Genomic DNA, 22877 nt, shown 5'->3' on the forward strand with positions numbered 1-22877 from the left:
TCTCCTTTTCCATCTCCATCTTTCTTTCATTCCAATGTTCAGTATCAGACAATCATATTTCCTTCACTATGATAATTCCTCAATACTGGAAAATACAGGGATTGTACCATCAGCATGTGAGGTTAGCAGCACTGAAATCTGGCCATCATTTGCAGTCTGATGTCGCTTTTGTGTTAACATAAACGCTCTCCAAACAACAGCATAAAAGCTGTTTGGTTTTCGTTTGTTTTCCTGCAGACCTTTAACACAGTTAGTTTAATTAATCTGATCAAACAGACATTTGGAAAAATAAATGAAAGGATAATGCAGGACAGACATTGAGAAGTAGGAACTTTCTTGTTTTAGTGATTTTACAACCACAATATCCTGTTTAAAAATAAATTATTTTCTCTCTGCTGTTTTTCTGTTCAACTCAAACAGTAAAGAAACTGGCTGTACACAGTTATATGGTCACAGCAAAATTAACTTCTTATATTTAACTGCATAAAGTAAATGAAGTGGAAAAAGACCAAAAAAGTTACCATTTTGCCGTTTTTGTGTAACTTACAATGATAACAGCCAAATAGTTTTTGTTTATTTTTGTATAATACTGGACACGTAATTCCCCATCTTTAAATGGAAGGCCACGTTTCATCTTTTCCATTCTCTCATCAGGGCTCTCTCACTACTTTTACATGCATCATCTAACACAATATGATCTGTCTCAATTGGCACACCAAATTCGTAAACCAAATTTGTTAGCATGCTAGTCCAAGTACTCTGCACAGATAAAGATGTAATGGACAACTACTATAATAGACAAAATTTTGCTAATAGTAGACAGTAAGTCTGCCATGCAATGGTTAAGTATTATATGTCTGTTGTCTTTAGAGCTGAGACAACAAATTTTCTAGGAACTCCTTCTTGGCTAAGCTTAAAGGTAGAATGTTAATGGTGTACAATCAGAAAGTACCTCTATCATATTTAAGTTCTACTCACTAGAAAAGTGACACAAAGGCATTTGCTGTATATAAGTACTGACTTGTTTTTTCAAATAAATTTAATTTTCAGATTTACTAATAGCTGATGAGTTATTAGCATTATACACAGTCCAGCATTCAATATATACGGGCTTACCAGGTTTGTTCAGAAAACAGCTTTATGATCTTGATATACACATACACGGATCAAACTCAAGTATTGTCATCATTGAAATACTGATGCCTATAAAAGCATAAGATCCAGAATACTGGAACAATTCTGCTCCTAGTATATTTCAAAAATGAGTATCAAGATGGAATAAATGATATGAGGGAAAACTCTTAGTTATTAAGTGGGTATAAGTTTTTGATGGTGTTCCTGAATTTCATATGTTGATAAAAATGGAAGATAATACATCTCAAAACAAATGGTCCAAAGAACAACAATCTGCATGCTATTTCCCATACTTCTTTATTAAAAGAACTTAATACCTTAGACTCAATGAGGGAAATTTGGAATTTCCCTCATTAAACCATACTTTTCCATGTATTTTCTTGGATAATTACAGGCATTCTCTGTCTTATCTTGACATTGGAATAACCTATGGCATCTAGCACCACCACCACCACCGCCCCCGGAATTCTTGAAAGTTGCTTATGCCTGTCAAAGATCATGACTGAAGTATTTAAAAGTATTTTTTTAAAAATAGAAACAACCCAGTAAAAATATTTCAGGTTTGAAAGGACATATTGGTGCCAACACATTATTTGGAGATATGTTACATAGCATCAAATCATTTGCTACAAGTGTTTTAAAAATCTCCACTTTCTCATTTATTTTGCATTTATATTCACAATTACGATTATTTCCGTTTTTTTTTTTTTTTTGCTCTCTACTTCTCAATTTCATTACAAAGTGCATGCATGTGCACACACGTACACATACGCACAAAAAAACACACTTAAAACAATTCTGAGTGAAACTGTCATTGAGTGTGGATTAACTGCTTTGTCTGTAGCTGTTCTACCTAAAAAAGCAATTCTGTTATTTACTGCATTGCTGGAGATATTCATTGCAAACAAACTTTGAGCTAGCAGATAGAAAATACTTCATTTGTAGTACAAGGCAAGTTTATCTATTTGATTTGTAACTTTTGAAAATGATAACAGCAGCTGCTCACAAGGAAATCTTAAAAGCAGAACATTACATAAAGGCTGGAATGCAAAAAATTTGACATAGCATGTCAATTTTGTTTTGCGTGTGTTCACACGATTTCCTCTCCCGCTGTCCGAATCCTTTTCCTGTATTCTTTGAGAAAAACCGACCCTGAACGTGTGCGGGATTTGCTGCTCCACCTGGATCCATACAAGTCCATGGGTCCGGATGGGATTCATCCCAGGGTGCTTAAAGAGCTGGCAGACATCATCGCGGGACCTCTCTCAATTATTTTTCAACAATCTTGGGAATCTGGAGAGGTCCCATTGGACTGGAAGCTGGCAAATGTTGTGCCAATTTTCAAGAAGGGCAAGAAGACCCTAGCAATTACAGGCCTGTCAGTCTCACGTCAGTGCCTGGTAAAATTATGGAGAGGATGATCCTTGAAGCTATTGAAGCGCACCTGGGGGACAATGCAGTCATTGGTCCCAGCCAACATGGGTTCATGAGGGGTAGGTCCTGCCTAACAAATTTGATTTCCTTTTATGATAAGATCACCCATCTAGTCAATCAAGGGAAACCAGCTGATGTGATTTTTTTGGACTTCAGCAAAGCTTTTGACACGGTTTCCCATAGGATCCTACTGGACAAAATGTCCAGCATACAGCTAAACAAAACCATCATACGATGGGTGAGCAATTGGCTGACGGGCAGGGCTCAAAGGGTTGTGGTAAATGGGGCCACATGAGGCTGGCGGGTGGTCACTAGTGGGGTCCCTCAAGGCTCCATTTTAGGGCCAGTCCTCTTCAATGTTTTTATAAATGATATGGATGTAGGACTAGAAGGTGTTTTGGATGTAGGACTAGAAGGTGTTTTGAGCAAATTTGCCGACGACACCAAACTTGGAGGAGTTGTGGACTCGGATGAGGGTGGAAAGGCCTTGCAGAGAGATCTGGACAGATTGGAGAGCTGGGCGATCACCAACCACATGAAGTTTAACAAAAGCAAGTGCCGGGTCCTGCACCTGGGACGGGGCAACCCCGGCTATACGTACAGACTGGGCGACGAGACGCTGGAGAGCAGCCCCGCAGAGAGGGATCTGGGGGTTGTGGTTGACAGCAAGTTGAGTATGAGCCAGCAGTGTGCCCTGGCAGCCAGGAGGGCCAACCGTATCCTGGGGTGCATCAGGCACAGCATTGCTAGTCGGTCGAGGGAAGTGATTGTCCCGCTCTACTCTGCGCTGGTGCGGCCTCACCTCGAGTACTGTGTGCAGTTCTGGGCACCACAGTACAGAAAGGACATTAAACTGTTGGAGAGTGTCCAGAGGAGGGCAACGAAGATGGTGAAGGGCCTAGAGGGGAAGACGTATGAGGAGCGGCTGAGGTCACTGGGCCTGTTCAGCCTGGAGAAGAGGAGGCTGAGGGGAGACCTCATCACAGTCTACAGCTTCCTCGTGAGGGGGAGTGGAAAAGCAGGTGACCTATTCTCTGTAATCACCAGTGATAGGACCCGTGGGAATGGTGTCAAGCTGAGGCAGGGGAAGTTTAGGCTGGACATCAGGAAGAGGTTCTTCACCGAGAGGGTGGTCGCACACTGCAACAGGCTCCCCAGGGAAGTAGTCACTGCACCAAGCCTGTCAGAGTTTGAGATTGGACTGTGCACTGAGTCACATGGTCTATAATTTTGGGTAGACCTGTGCGGTGCCAGGAGTTGGACTTGGTGATCCTTATGGGTCCCTTCCAACTCGGGATATTCTATGATTCTAACTCACTGAAAAAATTTAAGAGCTTTGCAGTTCGATATTTGCATATTCTCAGAAACCTAACTTTAATTCTTACTTACACGAATGAAGCATACAGGCACAACTATAGAAAGTACTACATATTCACAGGAGCTCAAGGCTGTAAAGAAACCTAGTGCGTGTTGTTTTTGTAGGACTAATGTATAAACAAACAAAAGTTCTGATTCTGGAGGATGTGGAGCAAGGCAATTTAGCAGTAACTACACTCTGCTGATCAGAGTACCACAGAACTTGTAAAACTTTTAAAGTAGACAAGATTTGGGATTGTTCCATCTTAATCCCTCCTTTGAAGTAATGCAATTATTTTGAACATAAAAACCTTTTCTTGGGGATTTAGAAACACACAACCGTACTCATCCGTAAGATTTTCAAGCTCAGGGTTAGCAAGCACTATGGTTCAATTCCAGGAACAAACAGTTATTTGCTTGCCAAAATCCTCCATGTTCCAGCTTTAAAGTTCCCCCAGTGTTCCAGCTTTAAATAGCATTCCCCCAGTAGTACTTTTAATACTTCATGCAAAAGTCAGTTTTGCAGAAGATGGAATGAAAAACAATTTCATTTTAAATGATACAAGTATCCATTCTCAAAGTTACCATCCTTGCAAGCTACCTAACTTTACAAGACTCAGACTACAAAAAATTAGGAAGGAATCTACTCAGTAGCAATGCAAAGGTACCTTTGGCATTGAGTTCAGTAGAATGAGGGACATTAAAAAAAAATAATATACCAAGGAGTGCTACTTTTATTCTGTATACTGCTCTGTTACACAATCCCCTCATCAAAAGTGAGGGGCAGATCACTGCAGTTTCAGATCAGAATGGGTGTAATGGCTATATCAGAAACGTTGTTTTTCTTTCCTTTTTTAAATCTGGATGGAAAAACAAACACACACCAAAAAGGGAATTATCATTATGTCAGCAAAGATTACTACAAAATACTTTTGCTTGGAAGTAAAAGTTCTTGTACATCAATGAGTCTAATAAAATTATCTTTCCCTGCAAGTCCTCCCCTACCCTAGAAGGTAATCAAGTATTCCTCCCTTTCTTCCTTTCACAAAGTAAATGGACAGGCTGTATAAACTGGCTTCCTGCAGAGTGAGAAACAAGTCTCAAACACGTTGCCCTTCCTTCTAATGGTGTTAAAGGTATGAGCTTCAGTTCCTTCACAGCTATAAATTGCTACTCTGACCAGTCTGGGCCAAGCATACAAATGGAGATTCTCATTAATGAACTGTGTGGTTTTAGCAAAGAAGTTCCTTCTTAGAGCCTCAGTCTAGTCCTGGTCCACAGAGAAGATGACAACTACTCCCAGCTTAAGCAGTAACACAATCAGCAGTGAGGATTAGAAGGTCCAGTGCTTGCTAGGTAGAGATGATCCACATGGTTGAACTCGAGAGACACAGGCAGACACATTTGGTGGCTGCAGACTGAAAGCTGCAGCTGCCAGGCAATTTACACACTCCTGGTTAGCCTATATGGAGTACAGCCATCATATCTGCAGCCAAAAAAAACTGCTTTTGGAATGTGTCAGAAATATACACAAAGCTGCACAAATGCTTCTGGTCCACCTGAAGGATACTTGGACAGAAACAGTACTCAACAATACTGGCCCCTCTCTGCAAACAAAGTGGAGCTTTCCCTTTTGCAGCCATATAAGTACGAAAAGCTCTGTCAAATGATGATCAACACCAGGAATTTGAACAAAACAACAACACACAAAATGCATCTAAGGAGCCAGATTCTCAAGATGAACCGCCAGTCTTGGACAAAGTGTACCTCCAAATTCACCTGATCATCAAGGCTGGCCTTCCTCTCCTAGGATCTTGCTTCTCACCCTCTGCAGATCCAGATATTTTATCCCTAATCTTGCTACACAACCATCCCTTTACATGGAGCAGCTTCTGCTATCAAGATTGTTGAGACATTTCACTATGAAACAAAGAAGAGAATACCTTCAAATATTCCTAGATGTTCACTTCTCTTCAGTATTTGGAGCTGAAAAGCATTAAGTATTGCTGAATTCTACTGTTGGAAAAAAATCAAGAAAATGCATATGTTTTAAGTATATCTGTACTGGCAAACTCTTCAGGCTTTATGTGCTATCAAGTCCTATAAGGTTTTTAACTACTAAAAAAGGAATCTAAATACAATTATTTAAATAGAGATTTAACATTTGAAATAGTATTGAAACTCCAGTCTGACTACAGTCAGTTTCCACTAATAAAAGTTACACCCTATGGATATCATACTTTCTAACACCCTTGAACAAGTAACAGTTTGAGATGCATTTTCCCTATGTACTTTATGGTAAGTGCTTTTGAAAGTAAGCAAAGGTTACACATACAGTAAACGACTGGTTCATAACCGTTATTCTCATACTAATTAATACACTACTTGACATGAAACGTTATCTGCTAAAACTCACTATCTCACACAACCTGTATAACAGGACTTTAAATTGTTTCACTGGTGTCAGTTGCTTGACTACCCTTTCAGGTCTTGCAATATTTTCATTCTAAATCTTATTCGTGAATGATTGCTCCTATGCAGTTACTAGAAACTTAGGGCACTTTCTGTTCTTGTATTATTGGTTAAAACTGGATCAGTTGGTTTAAAAAAAAATATATGGAAAATAAAATCACATCTTGATAGTATCCTGTTTTGTTTTGTCAAAGCAGCTCTTTTAAATGATAAATTTACATAAGTCATTAAATAATATGACATTACACCTTGGAAGGAATTACAGCAACCCTACCATCAAATGCTTGATGTATTGGCACATGGGTCTACTCTCTCATCCACTGACAAGATGCAGGAATTGCACAAAGTGCATTTAGCCTGAGGAAAAACACCTCTGGATTCCATATAAGCAGCACCAATAAAACCCAAGCTCATTCCACACAAAGCCCTCACAAGTGAAAGGAACCTGAAGAGAAGATATCCTGAATTGTAACTTCACCTACTTCACTATAACTGCCAGGAATAAAAAATAAATAAAATAAAAAATTTTAGAACACTATAACAAACAGAGAAGTTGCTCAAGTCAAAAAAAACCTTCAGACAAGAAAGCAGTCACTCATATTTTCCTACATAGTATTTGTATTATGGTATCACCCAAAAGGTCAAGCCAAGCTAGGTGCCACTGTGCATAAGATGCTGTAACTGATACCATCACAGCATATTTATAACGTCCAGCCACAGATCAGCACACTCCTGTGGTGTTGCACTAACACCTGAGGAGGATGGTTATGGTTGTAAAGCCTTAAGACTGGGGTAGGAAAAAAAAAAAGGCATTTTTAATCTCATTTTCCCTCTCACCTAATTCTCCATGAAATGCCTTATATGTGACATACCGACTGGGGTGGGGGGGACAACAAAAAAATTAAAAATAAAAACACTCAAGCACCTTTTGCACCATATTCTGAACAGAACAGTTTTGTGACTTCTCTCTGCACAGAGACTCGGGAAACATGGATTAATTTCCTGCTTTATCTATACCCTGTATCTACAACACGGAGGAAGTCATGTAATATCTTTTTTGCCTTAGCCTCTCATCTGTAAAATGGGATAACAATTTCCTTTCTTCCAGTTTCCTATGAAATAGTTTCAGATAGCAAAGTATTCTGAACAAGGCCATTCATTTATATCTGTATATATGCATCTATACTCTGTATTTATGCTCTGTATACAGGAGACTCAGACTTCAGTTGATGTCCTTTGGTGATATTCATACTAACTAGTAAATTTTATGGAAAATCTATAGTTTAATCCTTTTCTCTCTTGAAAAGGGAACTGCTTTCTTTTTATATACAGATTCTTTTGTTGTTGTTACACCCCAGATAATAAAACATTTCCAAACTGCCTGAGTTAAATAACAAGTCTTGACCTTATTAAGGTTTGCTTTTTAGCTTTGCAGGAACACAAAACAAAAAAGTATGCCTTCAGTAACTTACTTGATACGAGTAAACTGCCAACCGATGTACAGAAGCTCAGGCTTAACTATGAAAGAAAACAGATGCATAGTTTCCCACATTAGAATTCGTGGATTATTTGCTTGAGTTGTTTTGATTAGTAATAAGGTGCAAGGTAAAGTTATTATAATAGTATAATCAGGGTAACTGGTAATAAGTGCTGATGTAAGTTTGACAAGAACTATTTGAAACCTACAGTATAATCCACTGAGGCTTAGAACTAAAAATCTTACAAAATTAATATGTAAAACATTTAATGAGGAACAAAGGTCACATTTACAGCAGTGATATGTTGAGCTTTTTACAAGGTAATGCCCACAATCCAGCAGAAACAAGGTGTCAAGTCAGGTAAAATTATCATCTCCTCTGATTTTAGTGACAGGGAATATTAACTCCTCTTTATTTTTAAGTAAACCACTGGCTTTGAGTAATAATTTTACCAAGAATGGAGAGAAAACAATTAAGAAAATACAGCTTGTATCATCTGAACCCTATTTAATCTGTCTGATCAGAAGATTTTCATTACTCCAGCCCAGATCATCCATGGCATAGAAGACAACTTAATTCACAGCTGATATGTAAAATAATTAATAAAAAGCTTCAGAACCAATTTGTCTATCCACAAATACACCTGTGTCACACCAAGGTATATACACTCCAAAAAGGAAAGCAATCTAGTCTTTTTTTCATTTCTTTTTGAACACCACCAGTAATTCCTTTGTTCTTCCACCTTTAACTTAGACAAAGCATAAACTATAATTAGTTGAAAAAGAAAAAACTCACAAATTATCTGTTGCATTTAATACTCACATGGCCACTGCATGGTAGCGTTTTCTCATCATATGCTCTTCTCACAAAGTTTTCCTTAAAATAATGCCAGATGAGCTGATTTTCACCAAAAAAAAAAAAGTTAAACAGACACCCTTAAAGACAAATGTCCTCCTGTTGCTTTGCATCTCAAAAGTCTTTCTAAATGAATTGCAATCAGCCTAATAAAGTATCTGTAAAATACAGAACACTTCTGCCTCTATTTTTCAGAGAATGAAATACACAATTAATCTGATCAATTAGTTCCAAGCTTTTATAACCACAGTATACTAATGCCCAACAGTATGAAAACAAAAATCTGTATCAGGATGTTATTATCTGCTGAAGATGTCCAAGTTTTTATGTCTCCCAAATATGCCCATTTAAAATGTGTAACTCTTTGAACATCTCTACATTTTAAAGTATTTAAAATACTACTTAACGCATGAAAAATATTCAGATACTTCAATCTGACTACATGAAGTTTCCATTAAAAAAGTTATAGTCCCTGGATCTTGCACTTTATATTTAATAAGGAGACAATCTGAAGAAATCCATTAAGCTGGAAAAATGCAATCAACGATTATGTTCTAATCTAAACATAGGAGCTGACAGTTTTTAAAATAACACAACAAAAACTAAACAAAAAATAAAAGAAGGATCAGAGACTCTAAAGCAGTTTGGCTACAGTACAGTTAATTGTCAAACTGCTATTTATTTGGCATATGCAGATATTTACCTGAAAATACATTACTACTATTCCTTCTGCCTTGAAAAGATTACAGGCTTGATACTGAAATACCAAAAATAGGAGATGTTAATAGTGCAAGTAGTATGTTCACACAAAACACTATTAACAGAAAGAATTATTTGAAAAAGATGACACTCTTCTTAACTAAAATACTTCTATTACATTGATATTCACAGTGATTTTTTTCTGAAATCAGAGACTTTTGCCCTAGACCATGAGATTGAAGCGATTTGAAATGGAAATATTTCCTGTCCACTCACTGCCAGTTTCTGTTCCCAGAGTGATATACCAGATGACATCCAGTACAATAAATTCTTTTATTAACCATAAATTTGAGACTGCTTTAGGGAGTTGAAGTGTTCGGTTTCATGCTGAAAAAATGTAATGTTATCCACAGACCATCAGCATGTGCAACAAAAACAGAGCCACAGGTTATGTGACTTTGATCAAATTATGAAAAAAAGTCTCTTGATTTTAAAAATACTTGAAAAAGCTTTACAATATTTTCAACTATTATTTTTTTTTCAAGAGACACACACACACAAACTGATCTTTTTTCTGCAGGAAGCAATCACTTCTAACAAATAAAAGTCTCTATACTGAAAAAAAAAAAAAAGCTTCCTTCTAGAAGTTGCCAGAACTGCAAAGCCTGATTTAAGAGCTTAAACATTTAAATATACAGATTAAAAAGTTAAATCGAACCTGTACTACTCTAAAACATCTACTTGGCTTCCTCTAATCAAAATTACATTGAATATATAAATACCTAATCCTAAATCATTGAATGGAAAGATAAAACAATACAGAATACAAAACCAGTTCAGTTTCAACCTTCAACACTATTAAAATAAGATTAGATTACTGTAGTAAATAAAGAAGCGGATCCAAAGAGCAGTAAGTTTCCCTTCCGATATAAATGATAACTTACAACAGGAAAACTACTTGGATGTGATTGTAAAATATAAACAAGAAAACAATCATTTTCTCTGTTGCAACAAAACCTAACCACTTTGGCCAGGGAACGAATCACATCTTTAACTACTAATCAACTTTCCACATACAAGCCTGCAAATAAACTAATGGAGTTTGCATGTCATTAACTTCTGCAGTTTGAATGGAAAATACCAAACAATAACTAAAACATATATACCAAATGTAATGTGGCTACAGAGAACAATAGCCAACCATATCCATCACTGTTGTTAGATGATACCAGGCTTTGTTCAAGCTTTTTTTTTCTGGCTTCGGTTCCTGCACTTACTGCCAGAATGTAATAAAAAAGAAAGTTCTGTCCATGCAGCTCATTCTTTAGTGAGCTGAATGTCCCATTTCCAAACCTCTGCATGACATTTCATGGCTAGTGGTCCTTACTGAAAAAGAACCCCAAAAGTGAATGGCATGATTAGTGAACTACTTTTACAAATACAACTATATGGAGAAACCTAAGCTATCCCAACCTGCATTATTCTTAACTTATGAATAAAAGATAAAGGTTTTGTTTCCATTGAAGTTCTGAAGAATTACGGAATAACAACTTTTCACCTGTTATGGGTCAGGCTGAGTTAGGTGTTTGTTTTAGTGGTTTTTTTTTTGGTTCTTATTTTAACTTTTTTGTGGTTAACTTATTACTCCTGCCAGGAAAATAAAATAAAATAAAGCAAAATAAAGTAAAGTAAAGTAAAATAAAATAAAATAAAATAAAATAAAAGTTATGGTAAAGATAATGACTAAACTCCACCAATATAATTTGCTGAAAACAATGTAAACAATAAAGCAAAGCTGTAACTATTTTGGAACAGATGTTACTGATATTCTTTGAAAAGTATCTTAGCAAAATCTTTCTGTTGTTAACAGACAAAGAAAGATGTTAGATACTGCTTTATAATTAAAGCAGCTGGCTATGCATTTGGCCTGTCTTTTGGGGTTGTTCATACATGATCTGGCCTAATAAAATTTTGATGCTGTTAAAAAAATCAAAGCTCATTTGAATGGGGAATGATCCTCAACTGTATTCTGTAACTCCACAAATCTGTTCACAGGTTCTGTACCAATAGCAGCTGCTGTCTTCAGAGCAAGATGTATGGTTCCTTCCGTAATTTTAGTATTAATCTGCCCAATTCATAACCCATAGTGTATAGAGTGTATAGCGAAGTCAGGTTACAAATGAATATGCTACTCTTCATTTCCTCTCAGGAAGGGTTGTACTGGGCACTCGAGGAACTGCTGTATTCCACCACAGAGCTGGCTGCACTTCAACAGAGCCTGAAGTGACTTCTGAAACACTAACATCTTCTTGCTTGTGAGAAATTCACCATTAAAAAAAAAAAATTCACATGAAAAATACTTTCAAAATCTTCTCTAAATTTAGACTTCATATATTGAGTATATATGAAACTTCTAAGCTCAAACTCTTTCAATGGGCTACTTTTTAAAAAAGGTATCTAAATTCACAGACCTGAGGGGTGGGAATTTTAGAAGTATCCGAACAGTTGCGAGGAGCACCAACCTCAACACCAGATTAGCTCAGGGAGGTCCTGGCTCCTCTGCGCAGTCCCTGCCGTAGTTCAGCACCTCTGAGCGTACGCTCTGCACAGCTGCCTGGGGATCTCACTTCACCCAGGGGACTGAAGTGACTCAAATAGTGACAAGAAAAGAAAAGGACAAAGAAGCAGGGATACTTTCAACCCAAGTGGTCTGAACCGCGTGATTTACAATGCAGCTCACAAACAGGTGCCTGAGCCCAGGTGGGGAGGGAAGGGCAAACACCAAAGCAGGAGGAAGCAGACGGGAGCGAAAATTTCTGACCAGCTTTACTGTGAGTCAATATAACGTGTAACTATACCCCGAGCCACAAAAGAGAACAAATCCTATTGAAAGTTAATAGGAGTTAGGACACTCCATTCTTTTTCAAAATCCCACTCCAAGCTTCTAAGGATCTGCACACGCTTACAGGGTCAACCTGAAATCACCTGTTTATACCCCATATCTTTAAGACTTCGAGGGGAAGTCCAGCTCAAGATTGAAAACTTTACTAAAAAGCTCTGTGATTCAGCCAGGCCTCCTGCCCCCACCATATTTAAGGCTTATCCAGACAGAGCAGTCTTTATGCTCAGGGCAAACCGCACAATTTACTGGTTCCAACTTCCATCCTTGTTTTGTTTCTACTGTTTCTAATTAGAGACAAGCCCAGACACAGATAACATCAATCCCCGTAGAAATCTGAGGAACATGAAGCAGTGCACACAGGCCTTACAAGGGCTTTGAGACAAGACACAGGACGGCACCTGAGGAGCAGGGGAAGGAGCTGGCCTTCGTTGTCTGGGTATCTGCACCCAAAGCTCCTCTGGCTTTTAAAAGAAAATCTCCCCCTCCAGGCCTATTGGATAAACTAAGACGTAAATTTCCAGTGCAGTCACCACTCTGTGAGAGCACACGGTACAGGGTGTACGGTACGGGGTGTTCCAGGACACAGCTGCACAACGCAGGGATGGAAGGCAGCATCAAGAAACCCCGAGCAGCAGAAATCACCCCGTCAGCAGCACGATGCCACCAGCGCTGCCCTCCTGCCCCTGCTACCCATCTCAGGTGCCTTGGCATGGTGCCGCTGCTACAGCGCACCCCATGCCAAGGAGATGCACCTGAAAACTCTCCACATGGGAAGACCCGGTGGAAATGAACAGCACCCTAACTCACGTCCTGCTTTAGGAAGAGCCCCGTGTACACAGAAGCATCCCGGTAAGAGGCTTGTTTTGGGAGTGCACTGAGCGCCCAGCCTCTGCACCAAAGCCATCTACAACTGTTTACAGAGCACAAAGCCACTCAAGGTACAAAAGAAAAACACCCACCAAAATGAAGTCAAAGTTTAGCCCCCAGTTTTAACAAAAGCAAAACAAACAGAACAGAAATAAACACACACAAAGCCACCGGACTTCCATCTTTAAAAGAAAAGCTGAACAGAGTGCTGTTTTCACAGGTAAATGACAAATAAGTTCAGGCCTGCATATAGTTTGTTTAAATCATTGTAGAAAATAAAAATATAATAGGATATAATAGACATGTGACTATTAAAACTCTCTAAAGCTGTATTTTTTATGCTTTCTGAATGCAGGCCAGTCACACCTGGAATACACATGTTTAACTGAGCAGCTGATAGCTTCTAGGTTTAACCATTTAGAAGATTTACTGTTTGGACCTAAATGTTCTCTGATTATGAATTCCTACTAGCTCAACTAAATTTGCGCATAAATCTAATCTGCCAAACTAAAAAGTCATTTTTTAACCTGTAAAATTAAAATTAGAGAAAAAGGACTTCTACGAGTCAGATTACTCCTTGGAACTTTAAGTGCAAACTGATGAAACCAAACTTCACTATGGATATCATCTACAAAAAACAGAAACTCCTAATTTAATGTATCCCAAAGTTTTACCCCCTGGGTTGTTTTTATCTTAGAGTTCTACACATTTAAAGAAAAATATTAGAAATATACGTAAGTATTGTCTACATTATAAGTATAAAACTCAAAAGAAGTTTATTTTATAAAGGCAGGGTGCAGTTTTCAGTGAAAACGAGTTTGCAGTTCCCATGTCTTGGTTAAGTCTAAAATCCTCCATTTGAAAATACAAAGCAAAATTAATTAGAAAACACAGTTTGAGTGAAAACTATTCTTGCAAAGAGTTCTTAGAAAGGATCACCTTGAATGCGTTTGATGCTGGGGAGACGCCATAACTTTTCTTCACACAAAAGCAGTCATCAGCAGAGCACAACCAGATGTTAAGTTTTCTTTTCTTAGTTTCTGTAAACCTCTGTGACCTCCCTCAAATTAAAAAAGGGAATAGCATTTTTAAAGCCACAGGAGCTATCATTAGTGAAGCATTCTAAGGATTTCCATTAATTCATAGCCAGCCAACCAGGAATTTTCCCACAGCCGTATACAAAAAAAGTCAGAGAAGTCACTGATTGCATGGTTGGATTTGAATGTAGTCAGAAGTAAGATCAGAAATATCTAGTTCCTCCCACTGATATAAGAGTGAAGAACACAGGGAAGGTCAGAAATTAAAATCCAAGTTTGCCCACCAACCACGAGGAAAATCTGGCATTGCCATATTAGAGTGAGTGTAAAAACGGGTATCACACTATTTTGTGGGGAAAAAGAATCACACATAGATAGACAGAAATTAATTATTTAGAAACCTTAAAAGAGAACATGCAGTCCCAAGTAGAACTGCATGCTTATCTCCTCCACATAGCAAACTCAAGACTTAGTTTGATGTTGTCCAGTTGTTATAATGTAATTCTCACAGTTCGTAGCAATTTATGACTTCATACACAGATTTAGTTGGAGCCCTTTGAACACTGCATGCTCCTCATTTGTCCCTTACAGTTTCTGTCAATCACAGACAGAAGCTTGTTCTTTCAATGTTAGGCCATCAGAATACAAACAAAGGTTACAAAAAACAGAACACATTTCAACAGCACTTCCTCTGAAGATGTTACAATGGCCTCTGCAACACTCTGTGCCCTGTACAAGATTTGTTAAGGAAAAGGCAGGGGCCAGGTGTGGACTCAGACTGCTGGCTTGCAGAGGTCATGCTGCCAGCCAGAAGGTGCATCTATCACCTCAGAGGTCATCATTTCCTGGCCACCTCTACACTGTCTGAGCACCAAGTGGTTCAACTTGGATTCAGATCAGTCATGGACACGCACAACTCTAGTTCTGTTGGAGTAACCGGAGCACACATTTCTGAGTTTAAGCTTTCAGGCCTGCAGAAGGAGATAATGATATTTGATCTAGCATGAAATCTCCTCGCACAAAGCTACCCCTCACGTTTTTCTGAACACGTTAAAAGAAGCAGAACGAGTGATGTGCGCTAAAACTAGATTTAATGTCTTGCTCCATAACAGCCCAAGACCAGAGCCACAAGAACAAGAAAAATAAAGGATGCTCACGTACCTACAGCTTTACATTTCAGAAACACAAAAAAGGATCATAACACGTATTTAACAGATCGCTATGACATATATTCCATATAGTCAGTATCTACTTACACACTACTGACGCATTTTGACACTTTATTGAAAGCTTTGCTCACTTGTCTTGCAGACAGCATCAACGTGTTTTTCATGCAGCAGGTAAGCACTCATTTTTCATCCTGTGCGCCTAGAAATTCGTGGCCCTCTCCCAAGATGTCCTGGTGGCTACACACAAAGTTTCCTGCCAGTGAAACGAATGAACAAAAAGCATCTAGAAGAAAAGAATCCCTGCCCTGTTCTGCATCATGCACAACTGCAGGCTCATGCTTAACCTTGTTGTAGTCCTTATTTCACCTCCGCACAAGCCTTTCAGAAGATTTTTGTAGCCACAATTCCAGTCTTAATTATTCACAGCATGCTGTGAAAAGGATTTCATACTTAACTTTTTTAAACCTGGTTATTAAATATTAAGGAGCACATCTAGTGTTGCTGCTGGTAACTCAGGTTGAAGAAGGAACAGAAAAGTTTATGTGCTGGATGTCTCTGGCAGGAGCAGACAACTACTTTTCTGAGACAACAGAGGGAATCCATCCACCTTGATGTTCACCTTCAAAAAGGGCAGGGGGGAGGGCATGGTTGTTTTATTTTTTCCTGGTTTTAGAAAAATCTCTGAAGTGTATTCTTAGAGTATCTACTTGATCTGATCTGTCTATGTTTTAGAACTTATTCCAGAATTACCAGCTGTGTCTCATCTTGTTCTGTTTCTACCCTGACAGTCTCTTCTGGTGCTCTTTCCAGCTCTGCCACCTCCAACTCTGACCTGTTTGGAAGTCTGAAGACTGCACTTGGGCAGGGATGAAGACTTAGTCAAGCTCTGCACAAGCATGTGACAGTTACTGCTGGACTGCCAGCTGCTGTCACTTGTCTTGTCATAAACACCTCACATTTAATGATCCTCCTTCTAGATGGAGGAGTTTATGACTCACTTCCAAAAATTGCACCTGTTTTGTATAAACCAGTACAAGAATTTGATAAAGGGCAGTAACTATGGAATATCCTCACCAACCCACCGAGATCACCAATACTTTTTTTTTTTTAATAGATCCAGGAATTGTCTTAGTTCTTGAATGTACAATTTATTAAGCAATATAGGTTCAAGCATGTAAAAATACACACTTATAACTTGGCTGGCGGACTTTGGTTAATCAAATCCATAATATATATTGTTTTTGTTAAACAGATATTGCAGTAAAACTACAGAAATGAGTCTAGCCGTTACTGGCATAAGCCAGTACTCTCCTTATTTAAGCATATATTTGATTGATGTCTCTTGGGGAAAAACTTGTAGAAGCTTTGGGTGTCAACATGAGTTGACGCCTCCTGAGGAGAGCTGGAAAAGACAAATAGCTAGACAAGACAAAAGTTGTACAATGCCTCACATGTAAGAGAATAATTTTTTTTTTTTTTTAAGTTTGCACTCAAGTTCTGATCCTTAAAAAGGGTCTCAAAATATCCTAACTTAAAATAAAGCACAGAATATGTACTGACCTAGCCATAGTTCCTTCCATCAGATATACTATAGCTTGTACTTCTTCCATAAAATATTTCATGATTAATACAGGGAGAAGGATATAACCTCCATGAATTTGATATAATTTTATGTGCAAAGCATTTATGGATAACGTTCACTTTCATACATAAAAGCAACACATGGTATAGAAACAGCAGCATAAAGTTTCAGAAAAAAGTACAAATACACTCATTATGTTAGTAGCAATATAACATATCAATAGGTTTTAAAAAACTAGAATATATAATTATTATAAATTAAAAATGGTATTCAAGCTTAATGGTCTAGTAATGCTTTACACTCCTGTTATCTTGCTGGCTTCCAAACAACATACTAAATTTATGGGTAAAATTTAGCCTTAGAGCAGAATTAAGCAGGCAAGTTCACATCAAAGCTCTGTTTCATCATCTTTAGACAGATCTGTTGGAAAAGACAGCCGGTCCTTATTAAACAGCCTTTAAATGTTGCAGTTTTAATTAACATCCATCTTACATTAACGTTAACAAATAATTAACCAAAGAAAAGCTAGTATTGTCTAATCACAACTGCTTAACATCTTTTCAGCAGTGAACTCGGAAGTATTAATCTATTAAAGAACTTGTTCTTAAATAACTGCCTCAAGATTTTAAATTAACAAATCTGCTATGGTAGTTACTGTGCTTCTACTTACTCAAAGCAGATTGGGGGGCGAGGGAGTAAGGCAAGGAGTGGAGTCTGACATCTAAACTAAAGGACATGGTCTCAAGAGGAAACGAATCAAATCTGTAACAGTCCTAAGAGACTTCAACTACAGAAATCTTGTTGGGTCAACAGCTTATTAATTGGCATCATATTCTCATTTCCCAACAGCAACACACAAGGAAACATATGTTTTTGTTGTTAATGCCGAGGGTTAATGTCAATGACATAAGCATGCTTAAGTTTCCATAATTTTGTTCTCTAGGCTGTGTGTTTGCTCAATCTGGAAACACAGAATTTAAACTCTTTAGCCTCTTAAGTTCCCCAATAAACATTTATCTGCTTATTTTAATAATAATGTACTTGGGCTACTTCGTGCATTTCTAAATTAACTTAAATAGGCAAGACATTAACACTTTCTGACACTAGAATAAAAATGGCTAACTGTAAAAATCTTCTAACATTACCTGATTAATGACATTTGAAAAAAAAGTTTGAAGCCAAGTTTTAAGCTAAACAAAAGTAATACAGATGCTTACCTGCATGACCGACCATGCTTGCAAAGCTTTGCACTCAACATGTTGAGTTATATCTAATGAGAGAAATGCACTAAGCTTGAAGTGACATATCTAATGAATTCTAAAATGCCATTGCACCGTTCTATATGCCAGCGGAGAGGGGAAAAAAAAAATCAGAAAAATGATTTTAGAACACTTTTAGGAGGTGGAAGAGCGTGGATGGGGTGGGGAAGGCGCTTTTGGTTTCTTTCATCTGTTTCTCGCTTCTCTAGCTTGTTAGTAATAGGCAATAAATCTAACTATCTCCTTATGCTGAGTCCGTTTTGCGCGTCACGATAATTACGGCGCGATCTCCTTGTCCTTATCTCAACCCTTGAGCCCTTTTCATCGTATTTTTTCCCCATTCCTCTTTGAGGAGGGGGAATGAGAGAGTGGTTGTGGCGGAGCTCGGCCGCCCACCTGAGTAAAACCACCACAGTCCTTTTCATATTGATGCCAGCCTTAGCACGGATGCCCGCTTGGCATAGCAGGCGTCCACGCTAAGACCGGCATCAATAGGAGGTGCCAAGTGAAGAAGAAGGAGGGGAAGAGGTGCTCCAGGCACCGGAGCAGAAGTCCCCTGAGGCCTGTGGTGAGGACCATGGTGAAGCAGGCTGTCCCCCTGCAGCCCGTGGAGGAGACCACAGTGGAGCAGGTGGACCTGCACCAACGGAGACTGCGGCCTGTGGAAGACCCCTGCCGGAGCAGGTTCCAGGCCGGACCTGTAGCCCGTGGAGAGGAGACCACGTAGGAGCAGGTGACCTGGCTGCTGCCTGTGGGGGACCCAGGTTGGAGCAGTTTGCTCCTGAGGTATGGACCCTGTGGTACGGACCCATATCTGGAGCAGTTCTTGAAGAGCTGCTGCCTGTGGGCAGCCCACGCCAGATCAGTTCACCAAGGACTGCATCCCGTGGGAGGGACCCCACGGCACAGTGGATGAGAGTGACCGAGAAGGAGCGGCGGAGAAGAAGTGCTATAGACTGACCATAACCCCCATTCCCCCGTTCCCCTGCGCTGCTCGGGGGAGGAGGTGGAAGAGGGTGGATAGGGGGGGAAGGTGCTTTTGGTTTCTTTCATTTGTTTCTTGCTTCTCTAGCTTGTTAGTAATACGCAATAAATCTTACTATCTCCCTATGCTGAGTCAGGAGCCCGCGTCTCTCTGTGCTGCCCAGGCTACGCTGCAGTTGCTATTCACAGGCGCGATCCCGCTACTGACCGGCACGGGAGTTTTGACCTGCTCCGTTTCCGACCTGGGCCGGTTCACCCCTCCTTAGGCAACCCGGTGAGCCCCAGGATGCAGTCCTTGGTGAACTGGTCTGGCGTGGGCTGCCCACAGGCAGCAGCTCTTCAAGAACTGCTCCAGATATGGGTCCGTACCACGGGGTCCATCCCTCAGGAGCAAACTGCTCCAACCTGGAACCCCACGGGCAGCAGCTTCTGCCAGGTCACCTGCTCCTGCGTGGTCTCCTCTCCACGGGCTGCAGGTCCAGCCCAGAATCTGCTCCGGCAAGGGTCTTCCACAGGCCACAGCCTCCGTCGGTGCAGGTCCACCTGCTCCACCGTGGTCTCCTCCACAGGCTGCAGCGTGGAACCCTGCTCCACCGTGGTACTCCATGGGCTGCAGGGGGACAGCCTGCTTCACCATGGTCCTCACCACAGGCCGCAGGGGACTTCTGCTCTGGCGCCTGGAGCACCTCTCCCCCTCCTTCTTCACTGACCTTGGCATCTGCAAGGCTGTTCCCCTCCTACCAAAACCAAAACCTTGCCATGTAAACCCACTACAAGAATACAGAATGGCATCTGGTCTGCAGCGCTTTCCACCAACTCAGGAATTGTCTGTAAGTTAAAGAACCCCCTGATGGCAACCTTTAACACCTTCTCCACTACACTCCATCTCAGGTCTGTCCTCTGTCCAACACCCTTTGAAATTTTTAAATACCCTGAAAGAGAAAAATCTGATTCTTTAACTGCTGGAAAATAATAAGAAATAAAGGGAGGAAATTAAACTCTCAAGTTATTTCTCATTATTTTACAAGGCATTCTTCCTCCCAAATAAAGTTCCCAATGCATATATTTAGCTGGGGAAATTGTTTGGGCATGACTTAGGTCTGTGCTTAGAAAAACGCTAGCTGTAGAGAAGAACGATTGTGTGCTGGGCATAAGCCTAAAGAAGCAGAGGGGCAGATAGAGCTCTTGGTAGTGGAATGATAGAAAACGGGCATCTTCAGAGTCCTTGCTATGAAACAGGAGGATATAGAAAGCTCCTTACATAAGGAACATAGATGATGACATAGGAAGAGTTTGAGGGGAGAATGCAGGGAAACAGAGCCCCCAGTGTGTCTGATAAACTTTACTTAGCAGAGCAAAGAAAGTTACAACTCTCTGCTAACCAGAGGTGGGTGGAAAAAGAGGTTTGCTAAAATGCTGTGTTTATTTTCTCATCATACAGCCTCATTAATTTTAAGCTTTATACTGAACACGGTTCAGTGCCAGGATCTTCAGAGGAATTAAACATATGAAAAAAAGTTACTCATGTGTGTACTCCCATTAGAATCTACAAAACAACTTGAGAGTAAAGTTGCTCATGTGTTTAACACCGAATAAATGAATGTGAAATATATTCAAATCAACATCAGAGACCAATTCTGACTTCCCTCACATCTTGTTTATAGAATGAAAAAAAGATTCAGAGCATACTTCTCCAGAATAGCTCCCCATGTGGACATACTTTTTCTAGATTAAAAGAGGCCCTCCCCTGGTTTATTTTTTCCTGGATAAAGGTATGCATATGATGTGGTAAGACCATCCATATGGAAAGCTACTTTGCAATACTATTCTGCTTTAAGCAAATGTTCCACCTTAATCTGAAATAATGTTAAGTGTAGGAATACATTAAAGTTGCTGTTAAACATCAATGAAAGAAATCCTACACTTAGCGAAGTCAATCCACATTCTAAAATCCTGGATCCATTGAAATCCCTTCTAATTGTTAGTAGCGTTCTTGAAGTTACTCATTCTAATATTAACTGAATTACTGCTGCAGACACATGTTGAGCTTGCAAGACCCATACCAAAGTATTGCTAGAGGAAAGCAATAAATGCAGGTATGTGTTTTGCAATGTACGTTATAAAAATATTAAATGCTTTTAGTTTTGAGAACATTAACCATTAAGAATAATTTCAGGAGCTATGAATCAAAATATCAAAATACTTCCTCCTCGCAATCTTATAATCATAGCCCAAGCTATGATTATAAGCTATTATTATAAGATTGCGAGATCTCATCAAGTCAAGCTTTTACTGCCACACCATATTGAGGAAAATTAAAACTATATTTTGCAGAGTGAGAAGAAAATGAGAATTACTTGTCTAAATGCACTGTGATGGAACTAAATGCAGATTTTCAAAAAAACAATACTCAAACAATAAAACAGATTGAGCAGGGGTGAGAAGCACATTGCATAGCCACAGCTTTAGTACAGGAAACGTGGGAAACCATCCAACGCGTGTATCTAAGTGCAGATACAGTCAGCTATCCAATTTTATTTTTTGTTCAAGAACTACTAAAAGTTAACCGATTTTTTTCCTAGATAATGTATGCCACTGAGAATTACCTCAATACAATTGCTTCATTTAATACCTGCCAAACATTTTCACGGTGTGTCTTTCTCCATATAAAATGTTAAGATTTATTCATGTCCTTAACACACATTAATTAGACACTACTTACAAATAACCTGCAATAAGAATCTCTGTTTCAATAGGATACAATTACTTCTGGGCTTGTGTCTTTTCAATCAGTCAGTGTCCCCGCAGTGTTTAGAGTGGCAGAGGGGAAGTGGCCTGTGGTTAAACAGAGGAAATACCAAGGAATTTTAATAGAGCAAATAGTCTCTTTATTTCCTACAGGGTACTACTTCAAAGGCAGCCCTGCTCCAGAGAAGACAATGTGTTAGAGGGGCCATCAGTCACTTACTAGCATGTCAAGTCTACTCACAACTTACATGCAGATAAATACCAAGATAAATACCACCTAACCGACACAATGGGTACCATCCTGCAGTCATTACTCTAATAAATGCTGCCCTGGTAGGCAATCATAAACAAAATTGGTATTACAAAAATCGAGACTGTGAAACTATGTAACCGATCAGACAAGATATCTGACCAGTTGTCTGGGCAAGTCTGAGCTTCCTAGTTCCGATATATGTAACAGAAAAATATAGCAAAAAACACAACAGAAACAGAAGCCATTACAAACATTTTAGAAGTTAAAGTGTTACATTTGTTGTGAGCAAGCAAGACAAAGCTTCTTCACCGTAATTAAAAAAAAAAAAAAGTTTCTACTAATCTAAAAGATTTATATTGAGAGGATTCTGGTGCATTCAGACACACACAACGACAGTAATTATGTAAGCAAAAATAAACCCAGCGCATTTCTACAAGTGTCAAAGTGAAGTACAGGAGTGCTGTGACTTAACGGGTAGCAAGAGCTCACACAACAGCTCAATGCGAAGCGGGACAGAAAGGTACAGAGTGGGCCCTGCGCCCCAGCACCCCAGCAGCGCATCCTGCCTCCCCCTGGGGATCGCACAAGGAGCGCCCCGAGCCCAAATGTTTTATTCGGGATCTTCAGTTAAAAAGAGCCGGTAGAGGA

At 39.4% G+C, this 22877-nt stretch overlaps 1 protein-coding gene across 2 annotated transcripts in view; it reads right to left on the reverse strand.

Annotated features, from left to right (window-relative positions):
* The window catches only part of IL17RD (interleukin 17 receptor D), a 52915-nt gene that overhangs the window by 29423 nt on the left and 615 nt on the right, over positions 1-22877 (reverse strand). Inside the window, exons 1-5 of one of the 2 annotated variants that reach the window (XM_035558377.2) lie at positions 15535-15755; positions 14137-14258; positions 9433-9486; positions 8697-8771; positions 7869-7914 (exon numbers count right to left, since the gene is read on the reverse strand). The exons of the other annotated variant lie outside the window; for it this stretch is intronic. The gene's annotated coding sequence lies outside the window, so the exon portion shown is untranslated. Of the gene's footprint in view, positions 1-7868; positions 7915-8696; positions 8772-9432; positions 9487-14136; positions 14259-15534; positions 15756-22877 lie in introns of those variants that run through there. 2 annotated transcript variants of the gene reach the window in all.

The sequence above is a fragment of the Cygnus atratus genome, chromosome 10 (genome assembly GCF_013377495.2).
Source record: "Cygnus atratus isolate AKBS03 ecotype Queensland, Australia chromosome 10, CAtr_DNAZoo_HiC_assembly, whole genome shotgun sequence".
Classification (NCBI taxonomy): Eukaryota; Metazoa; Chordata; class Aves; order Anseriformes; family Anatidae; genus Cygnus; species Cygnus atratus.